Source organism: Hyperolius riggenbachi, chromosome 5 (genome assembly GCF_040937935.1).
Source record: "Hyperolius riggenbachi isolate aHypRig1 chromosome 5, aHypRig1.pri, whole genome shotgun sequence".
Taxonomy (NCBI): Eukaryota; Metazoa; Chordata; class Amphibia; order Anura; family Hyperoliidae; genus Hyperolius; species Hyperolius riggenbachi.
The window spans coordinates 320123753-320132636 of record NC_090650.1 but is presented as its reverse complement, the minus strand read 5'-3'; positions in this window follow the sequence as shown (position 1 = coordinate 320132636).

The following is an 8884-nucleotide window of genomic DNA, read 5'->3' as shown; positions in this document are numbered from 1 at the left end:
CAGGTGAACCTGGGAATTCACACTGAGCCAGATTACTTGTACTGTTATTCTGTTTATGCTTAAACTAGTTCCAGGGTGTAGAGACCACAGACCTCACACCCAGACTAGGGAACTTGTGTTATCTATGTTATACTTCAGACTAGTTCCATGGTGTAGAGACCATGGACCTCACACCCAGACTAGGGAACTTGTGTTATCTATCTGTTATACTTCAGACTAGTTCCAGGGTGTAGAGACCAAGGACCTCACACCCAGACTAGGCATTGTTGATATCTGTTATGACTTACTGCTTTCCTGACTATCCCTCTGATCTCTGATTCGGTACCTCGTATATCTGATATTCCGTTGCCGGACCCTGCTTGCCTTGGATACCGAATCAGCCTCCTGTCTTTGTACTTTATCTGTCCGTGTGTTGCCGACCAGGCGTGCCCGACCTCGAGAGCTATCTCTCCTCTTAAGAGATAGTCTCCAGATCAGATAGTGACATCCACCTTCAGGTGTCACTCACTCTCTGGTCATTCCTATCTCTAGCCTGACTCCACCCCTTGGAAAGTCTCAGGCTGCTGGAAGGTTCCTGTGCCCTCAAGAGCAGTATTCCTTGCTGCTTCTGATCACCTGCTCAGCAGGTGCATTACTCAAAGTACTACTGTTACACCAAACACTCACATACCTATAGGTGTCCAGAGGTAAGCAATATATCTGTATTATCGGTGATTCTGCAGATCATCAATAATCAGGTATATATCTGCATTCTTGGTGATACTGCAGATCACCAATAATCAGATTCTCTCTGCGTGCTGACACCAATCGTTACAGAAAACAGACTGAATTTGCCAGAGACTAATGCTGCACTTTGGAAGCCCGATCGATTTACGTTCAGACTGGCATCAATCTGGCGCGCTCGAAAAGGCTCAGTTAGATGTGTGGCAGTAGCGGCTTCTTGACTCCCTGTGTGTAATGCGTACCCACAAAACGCACAAAATGAAAGTCAATGGGAATGCAATGGTATGCGTTTCTCATGCGTTTTTTCCCCAAAATATTTTTTTGCTGTATTTTGGTTTCCTGCTGTCTTCCAAGTGATTTGCATGAATGGAAATCTAAAAATGCATGGAAAACGCATACAAAACGCATGTATGCAAACGCATTAAAACACTATAGTTTTCGCACGCAAATTAGGGTCTACACGCAAAAACGATAACGATTTTGTGCGAAAATTCGCGTTTGCGCACAAAACCAATCGCGCGCAAAAACGCGATCGCGTGCACATGTGAAAATTCGCGCAAAAATGGCCGTGCTAACAGTTAGCACTCTTTTGTGAATCAAGCCCTAAGACTCACTGCGAATGCGCAACCGAATGCAAGCAGACAAGCCAGAATTGCCCAGTTGCAGCTCCACTGCAAGCAACAGAACATGCTACAGGAGAGATCCTGACAGAGATATTATTTCCTGTTTTATGCATCCCAGAATTTTATTTGCCTTAGCTACCGTTTCAGAAATAAAAACAAAGTTGTCTTCATGTACAAATACTGCCTTCATATTAAATACTGAGTATCAGCCAGACTGTTTTAAAGAGACTGGAGAGAACCTGGGGACAAAAGCACCCGCAGAAAACACTGGAATGGAGGCAGGTGAATATATACTTACCCAGCATTGATTTTGCTACCAGTCTCTGAAGGGACAATCACATTTGTCAGAATAACGCAACTTACGCAAGGCATGTTGTGCATTACTGGACACAGTATGTGTTTACAGTTGAGGTTCACCATACTTTTAGATGTACTGTATGCTTTTATGTAACATGATGGGAATTATACCCTTTATTGCTTCGCAATCCTATTTTGCCTGTATGTGCATCGCAACGCACCAGCAAGCAGTGGCATAGCTAAGGAGCTATGGGCCCCGGTGCAAGTTTTACACGCCAACACACACACACACTCTTTACATAACAATTGATACGGCGCACCAAAACCTGCCAAGGACAACAACAGTGTCAGAGGTGCAAGAAGGGGATGGGGAACAGGTTGTTAATGATTTCAACTATTTAGAGCATCTATAGAAGTTATTATTACCAGCACAGGACCAATAGAGAACTAATACTGTTTGATGGAAGGCCCCTCGGGGCCCCTCTGGCACAAGAACCCCAGTGCGGTCGCAACCTCTGAAACCTATATTGCTACGCCACTGCCAGCAAGCATGTAGCCTAACAAAAAAAAAATACAACTTTACAAACATCTGTGGTCAGAAGTACACAGAGAAACAATACAGTGATTTATGACATGGCATCACCTTCCTAGGATTGCACAGTGTTTAATGGGTTCTTATAGATTAGGTCCACTCCTGGTTTAAATAAATTACCACATCAGATCTATCCACTAAATAAGCATCATGCATGGATACTGCCTGTGCAGATAAGCAAAAGGCAAATGAGTAGCTAATTATATATCCATACTGCCAGGCAATTTCAGCATGGGCATGAGTGATCTTTAGTAAGGGAACAGATGCAGTTTTCTGGAGGTGGGGATGGAAGTCAATTCATAGCAGCTGACTAGGGAAGAGAACACCGTGTCTTATTCGCCTGAACAGGACAGAGCAATGCCCTAGCAATGACTGTCACACACTGGTGGTGCTGGGGACACACCTGTGACACAAAGCTGCAGTCAGCACAATGTGACAGATTACTCGGTAGATGCAGCTTTGTCTAGGGATGCTCACGCATATTCTGGCCTTTTTAATGGCCCTCCCCTGGGAGTACTGTTCCAATATGATTGGCTGAGGAGCCTGAAAGGGTGGAGCTGCGTGTCTTACAACACAATGATTGGGTGTAGGGGAGGAAAGGACAATCTCCCCATCACAGTGGAGTGTAGATTAATGCTTTAAGAAGGCATTCCTATATCCCTTTAGATGTGCAGTGTATTTGCTCTTGCAGTGAGACTGCTGTTCTCGCTCCTGTTCCTTGTTCAGAAAGTTCTAGTCTGAGGACTGATGTATCTAGACAGGTGCAAAGAGAATAAAAAAGGAAAGTGGAACAGTTGCCCAGAGCAACCACTCAATAACATATTTGAATACTCTGTGGCAATTCTTTGCAGTTTTGTAAAATTAGCTCTTTAGTGAAGTAAGTTCAGGTTCTTGGGCACAACAAGCTAGCAATATGTTTAGCAAATAGACCAGAGATTTCTCCTCCCTCATTTCCTCTCCCTGGGACTTTCCTAAAGTTTTTTACTTCCATGTAACTTTGATACAAAGTTTCCTTTTGTACAATATATAACCTTCGGCGCTATTTCCTCCACCAGCAAAACACCACGAAACACAGTGCGCTTACCAGACTGCATCAGACCTTAAAGGGATACTGTAGGTCGGGGGAAAATGAGTTGAAGTTACCCGGGGCTTCTAATGGTCCCCCGCAGGCATCCTGTGCCCGCGCAGCCACTCACCGATGCTCCGGCACCGCCTCCGGTTCACTTCTGGAATTTCAGACTTTAAAGTCTGAAAACCACTGCGCCTGCGTTGCCGTGTCCTCGCTTACCCTGATGTCACCAGGAGCGCACGGCGCAGGCACAGACCATACTGGGCCTGCGCAGTGCGCTCCTGGTGCCATCAGCAGGAGTGAGGACACGACAACGCAGGCGCAGTGGTTTTCAGACTTTAAAGTCTGAAATTCCAGAAGTGAACCAGAGGCGGGGCTGGAGCATTGGGGAGTGGCTGTGCGGGCACAGGATGTCTGCGGGGGACCATTAAAAGCCCCGGGTAAGTTCAACTCATTTTCCCCCGACCCCCCTACAGTATCCCTTTAATTGCAGGGTCTGAAATAAGGCATCACACGACCAGTGGCCGGTATCTTCCCTGCTGGCCCTCTGTTTCAAGGCTATGGTGTCCACACTTGCTCGGATAATTTATCCACGGTGGTTACATATGTAAAAATATATGAAAAACACGAATTAAGCGTTTTAATCTTAAAAAAGATTTATTTCCAAAGACTTCCTTAAAAAACATCAATAAAAGACCACTCACATAAGGGCCCTTGTGACAGGGACCCAGAGCGATATACAGCATATATAAATTCACAGGACGCCATCCAGCCAAATGTCCGGCTTACCCGACCGGTTTCACTGTTAAGTTTCCTCAGGGGCTAAAATAATAAATGGCTAAAACGGTAAATTTATACCTTCTATGCGTCCGCAGAAAAGCGTTCTCAAATCCCACGCTGATCCGGATAGAAGACACTTCCTGGAAATGGCGCTGCGTTCCAAGCAATGTCACCTCTGCTTCCGCTCCATCCCGATTGGCCAATGAGCGGAATCTGCACAAAGAGACCTTCGGTGTCTATCAGGAGAATATTCGTGCCTGCGCACGCATTCCCCATAACATCTGCAAAGAATTGAATGCAAAACCTTAGATGCATTCACTAGTTATAAAAATTAAACTCTAAGGAAATAATTAATTAATCCCTGAATTTTTTAACTTATTGGCCCATGTATGATTGATTAGTGGATAGTAAATGATATAATGTGTGATTGGGGATTTGTGTCTCATGGTCTAAATCTTGCAAAATTTTTAGGCTACTTTCACACTGGTACGATGCATCTATCTAATCACATTACTAATGCGATGCAATAATATTGCATGTTAGCAGTAGGTACGATGGATTTGTTGCCATAAAGCAGAACCATGTGTGTTAACAGCTGCAGTTAGGCATGCTTCGCATGTACTGTATGCGTTGCATCATATGTACAACGTGCAAAACGACTTCACCTCCGTAATGTTGCGATCCTGTTTTTCCAGAGGATGCAATGCAACTCCCCAGTGAGAAAGTAGCCTTAGGCCTGGTTTACATTTGCATTGAAGTGGCAAACGGATCTGTGAAAACGGATCTGATCACCGGTCGATCGGATCCGTTTTCACTCCATTGCCACTCCGTTTCCGTTCCGCTGCTTCCGTTCACAGTAGGATGTTGTCTTAGGGCTCAGTGGCACTATAAGCGCTTTTCTGAGCGCTTGTGATTGATTAGTGCTTTCTGAGCATTTTTTAAAAATCGCTCCCATTCACTTTCATTAAATTGCGTTAAAAATCGCATAAAAATTGCCGCAATTTTACGCGATTGTGGTGATATTTTTACCACAATTAATGAAAGTGAATGAGATTTTTAAAAAGCGCTCAGGAAGCGCTAATCAATTACAAAGCACTCAGAAAAGCGCTTATAGTGTGGCTGAGCCCTTAAAGGGGAACTGAAGAGAGAGGTATATGGAGGCTGTCATGTTTATTTCCTTTTAAGTAATACCAGTTGCCTGTCAGCCCTGCTGATCCTCTGCCTCTAATACTATTAGCCATAGCCCCTGAACAAGCATTCAGCAGATCAGGTGTTTCAGTGGCTCAGACTTTAAAGTCAGATCTGACAAGACTAGCTGCATGCTTGTTGCTGGTTTTATTCAAATACTACTGCAGAGAAATAGACCAGCAGGGCTGCCAGGCAACTGGTATTGCTTAAAAGGAAATAAACATGACAGCCTCCATAAACCTCTCTCTTCAGTTCCCCTTTAAGTCTGGTACACACTTTCAATTATGATTGGCCAATCACTGACCAATTATACCACCTCCATGCAGTATGAGGGCTAGTTCACAGTGGTCATTTGCGTTGCAGAATAATTCTGTTTGTCATTTCACTGCCCATACAGTTCTATGGAGCTGTTCACAGTGCTGCGTTGTAACTGATCATGTTATTCTAACTCGCTGCATGCACGCTTTGTTTTAAAGTACCCCTGAACTGAGAGGGGATTTGATTAAAAAAGTTATCGCTGTGTGACTGCTGCTGCGACATATGTCCGTGCTGGACATATAGGTCTCTTAGGTCTGTGCCCCCCCCCCCCCCCCGGAGTCCCCATTCTAGTCAGTCAAAATCTTCGACAAGACTAGAACATTGAATCTAGACGGGGAGGATATGACAGTTATCCTCCCCAATCACGCTCCCTTTAGCAGTCCTGCATTAAAGACCTGTAAAAAAAAAGCACCGCTGCACAACTCACCTACTCCGGGATCCAATCGCTGCCTTTTGCGCCTTGTCAGTTCTCCCGTTTTGGTGGTATCGTCAATGTAAGGCCCCGTTCACATCTGAGCGTTTTGACGGCGATTTCGGCAAATTGCTAATGCGCTAGTGCTTTTTAAAGCGCTAGTGCCATAATACCCTATTGGCCCATTCTCATTTGGGCGATTTGCGTTAATCGCCGGTGATTAACGCAAATCGCCAAACGCAAATTTGTATCCTGCACCATTTTCAGGCAATTTCCTGGCGATCGAGTTTAGTGCTATGGAAGCGCTAATCGTGATAAATCGCCAAGAGTGAATGGCGATTTTTTCCACATTAATCGCCAAAAATCGCCAGAGCAAAACGCTAGCAAAAGCACTAGCATTTTGCGTTTTGCAAGTGTGAATGGGGCCTAATGATGCTGACCCCGAAGTACTTTCAGATTACTTCCAGGTCAGCGCAGTGAAGATGCCGGCAGATACGAGGGCAGAACGGACAAGATGCAAAAGGCAGCGATTGGATCCAGGAGTAGGCATTTTGTTTTTTTACAGGTCTATAACATGAAGTACAGAAGTACTTTAAAGTCTATGCCCAGACTCCATTGCAGTTCATAGTCATTATAACGTGTGCATTATGCAACTGACCACTGTGAACCTAGCCTGAGGGTCAGCAGATATTGGGCCTGATTCACTATTCGGTGCTAACCTAGTTAGCACGCCCAAAGGCTTTGGGCGTGCTAACTAGGGTGCTAAGTAGTTAGCATGCACCAAGCTGAATCAGATCGCAAGCAAAGTACCGTGCGTAAAACTTTGCATGCGCAAAGGCCAGTGCACGCGAGACGTTGCATCGGGTGCGATGAAAACGGCGCACCCTATGCGGCTATAACGGCACATTGGATGCGACCTTAACGTTGCATGGGTGCGATGTTAAGGTCGCATCCAATGCGTCATCATAGCCGCATAGGGTGCGCCATTTCGCGCACACCGGCGTTTGCGCACGCAAAGTTTTGCGCGCAGTACTTTGCGTGCGAGCGGTAATTAGCACACACTAAGGATTTTTAGGCGTGATAAGGGGCTTTTCACAAGCGTGCTAACAGTTACCACCGCTTTGTGAATTAAGCCCCTTGAATAATATAGGCAGATTGTGTAGGTAAACTTTCATACATGGAAGTGGTAAAATTAGCCATTGATTGACCAAACAAAATTGGAAGTGTGTATGCACCCTTTATCTAAGTACACACTTTCAATTAATTAATTAATTGGGCAATCATGGACAAATTTTACCACAAAAGATATTTGTCTCTCAATTCCTTTCCGGTGGATCTGATCTGCATTGAACAAGGTGTGTATGAGATCTGCAGATATTTCGGTACTTTTCCGTTAGCCGGGCGCATCCACTAGGTGGCGATAAAACTCCACCAGAATTACATCTTTCCCTACTATCCATGGCAGCCTGGAGGGGAATAGTAATTAATGCCACCTAGTGGATGCGCCCGGCTAACGGAAAAGTACCGATATTTCTTAGTTTTTGGCTAGGAACACACTCGGCAGAATCGCATATGTGTTTCCCATAGCACATAGTTGAAAACGCATATGCAATTCTGCCTAGTGTGTTCCTACCCTTTGTGTGCACAGGCATGCATGAAAAAGACAGACCTAAGTAGACAATGAAAGCATTTTGCAGGAACTGATCTTTTGCAGATACCGATCTATTACATGTGCACAGCATCTTAAAGGCCCAAACCCATGTCACGATATTTGCGGCAATGTTACTCGACATTGGGCAACATGGTTTAACAAGCGCATGTTAAACTATATTGCCCCTTTCGGCGATCGCGCATCGTTATGTGACAGACACATAAGATTCCTGATGACTCCGCGCAAAGCACCATGATCACTTACTTCCAGTTCCCGCCCGTCATGTAACACCGCATGATGTCGCAAGCAGGAAGAGGCGTCTCTTGACGACTGCCATCTAGGGGACGTCGCTGGACCTGTCAGGCAGTGAGTACATAACTTTCGAAAGTTCAGTCTTTCAAACCTATGTAACAGATTAATTCCTAAGTTTAAAAAGATTTTTATCTGATGGGTGTACTCAGCTTGAGAATAGACTGTGTAGGTATGCTGTCATTCTACATGGAGAGTGGTCAAAGTAGCCTTAGATGTTTCATTTTCCAAAGGCTTTTATCTCATTATGTGTGTATGTAACAGAAGAACGCTCCATCATTCAAGCCTTACTGCCAAATGTATGCAGTAGATTGATTTCTGGTTATACAAAGATTTACATCTGACGTGTATACAGCTTAAAGCCTGGTACACACATGCAATTTTGATTGGCTAATTTTACCACATCCATGTAGTATGAGAGCTTGCCTACACCATCTGTTCATAGTACAGGCGGTCCCTACTTACAAACAAGTTACCTGAGATTGCAAGTTGAATTTTGTTTGTAAATTGAGTCGTGTTACAACCTGCATAAATACTTTCCGACAACCCTGGATACGGACATATAGTATATATAGTTGTTTTCTATGTGCTTGTAATTGGTTTTAAACTACTTACAACAGTTTATACAATACTGTAATGTGTAACAACAAAAATAAGTAATAAAAAAAACATAATGTATATTTTGTAAAAATGGAGACAACTTTGTATGTATGAAAAACATTTGTAAGTAGGGAACTGTCTGTATTCAAAATCTGTTTGCCTTCATACTACATACAGGTGGTAAAATTGGTCAGTGATTGGCAAAGATCTTTACACCACTAAACCCATGAAACTGAGAGTTAAAGCTGAAATTAGCTTATCCTGGTGGAGGCATGCGAACATGATGCACATCTAAAGGGATGCCAGGGATGCCTACTTTTCG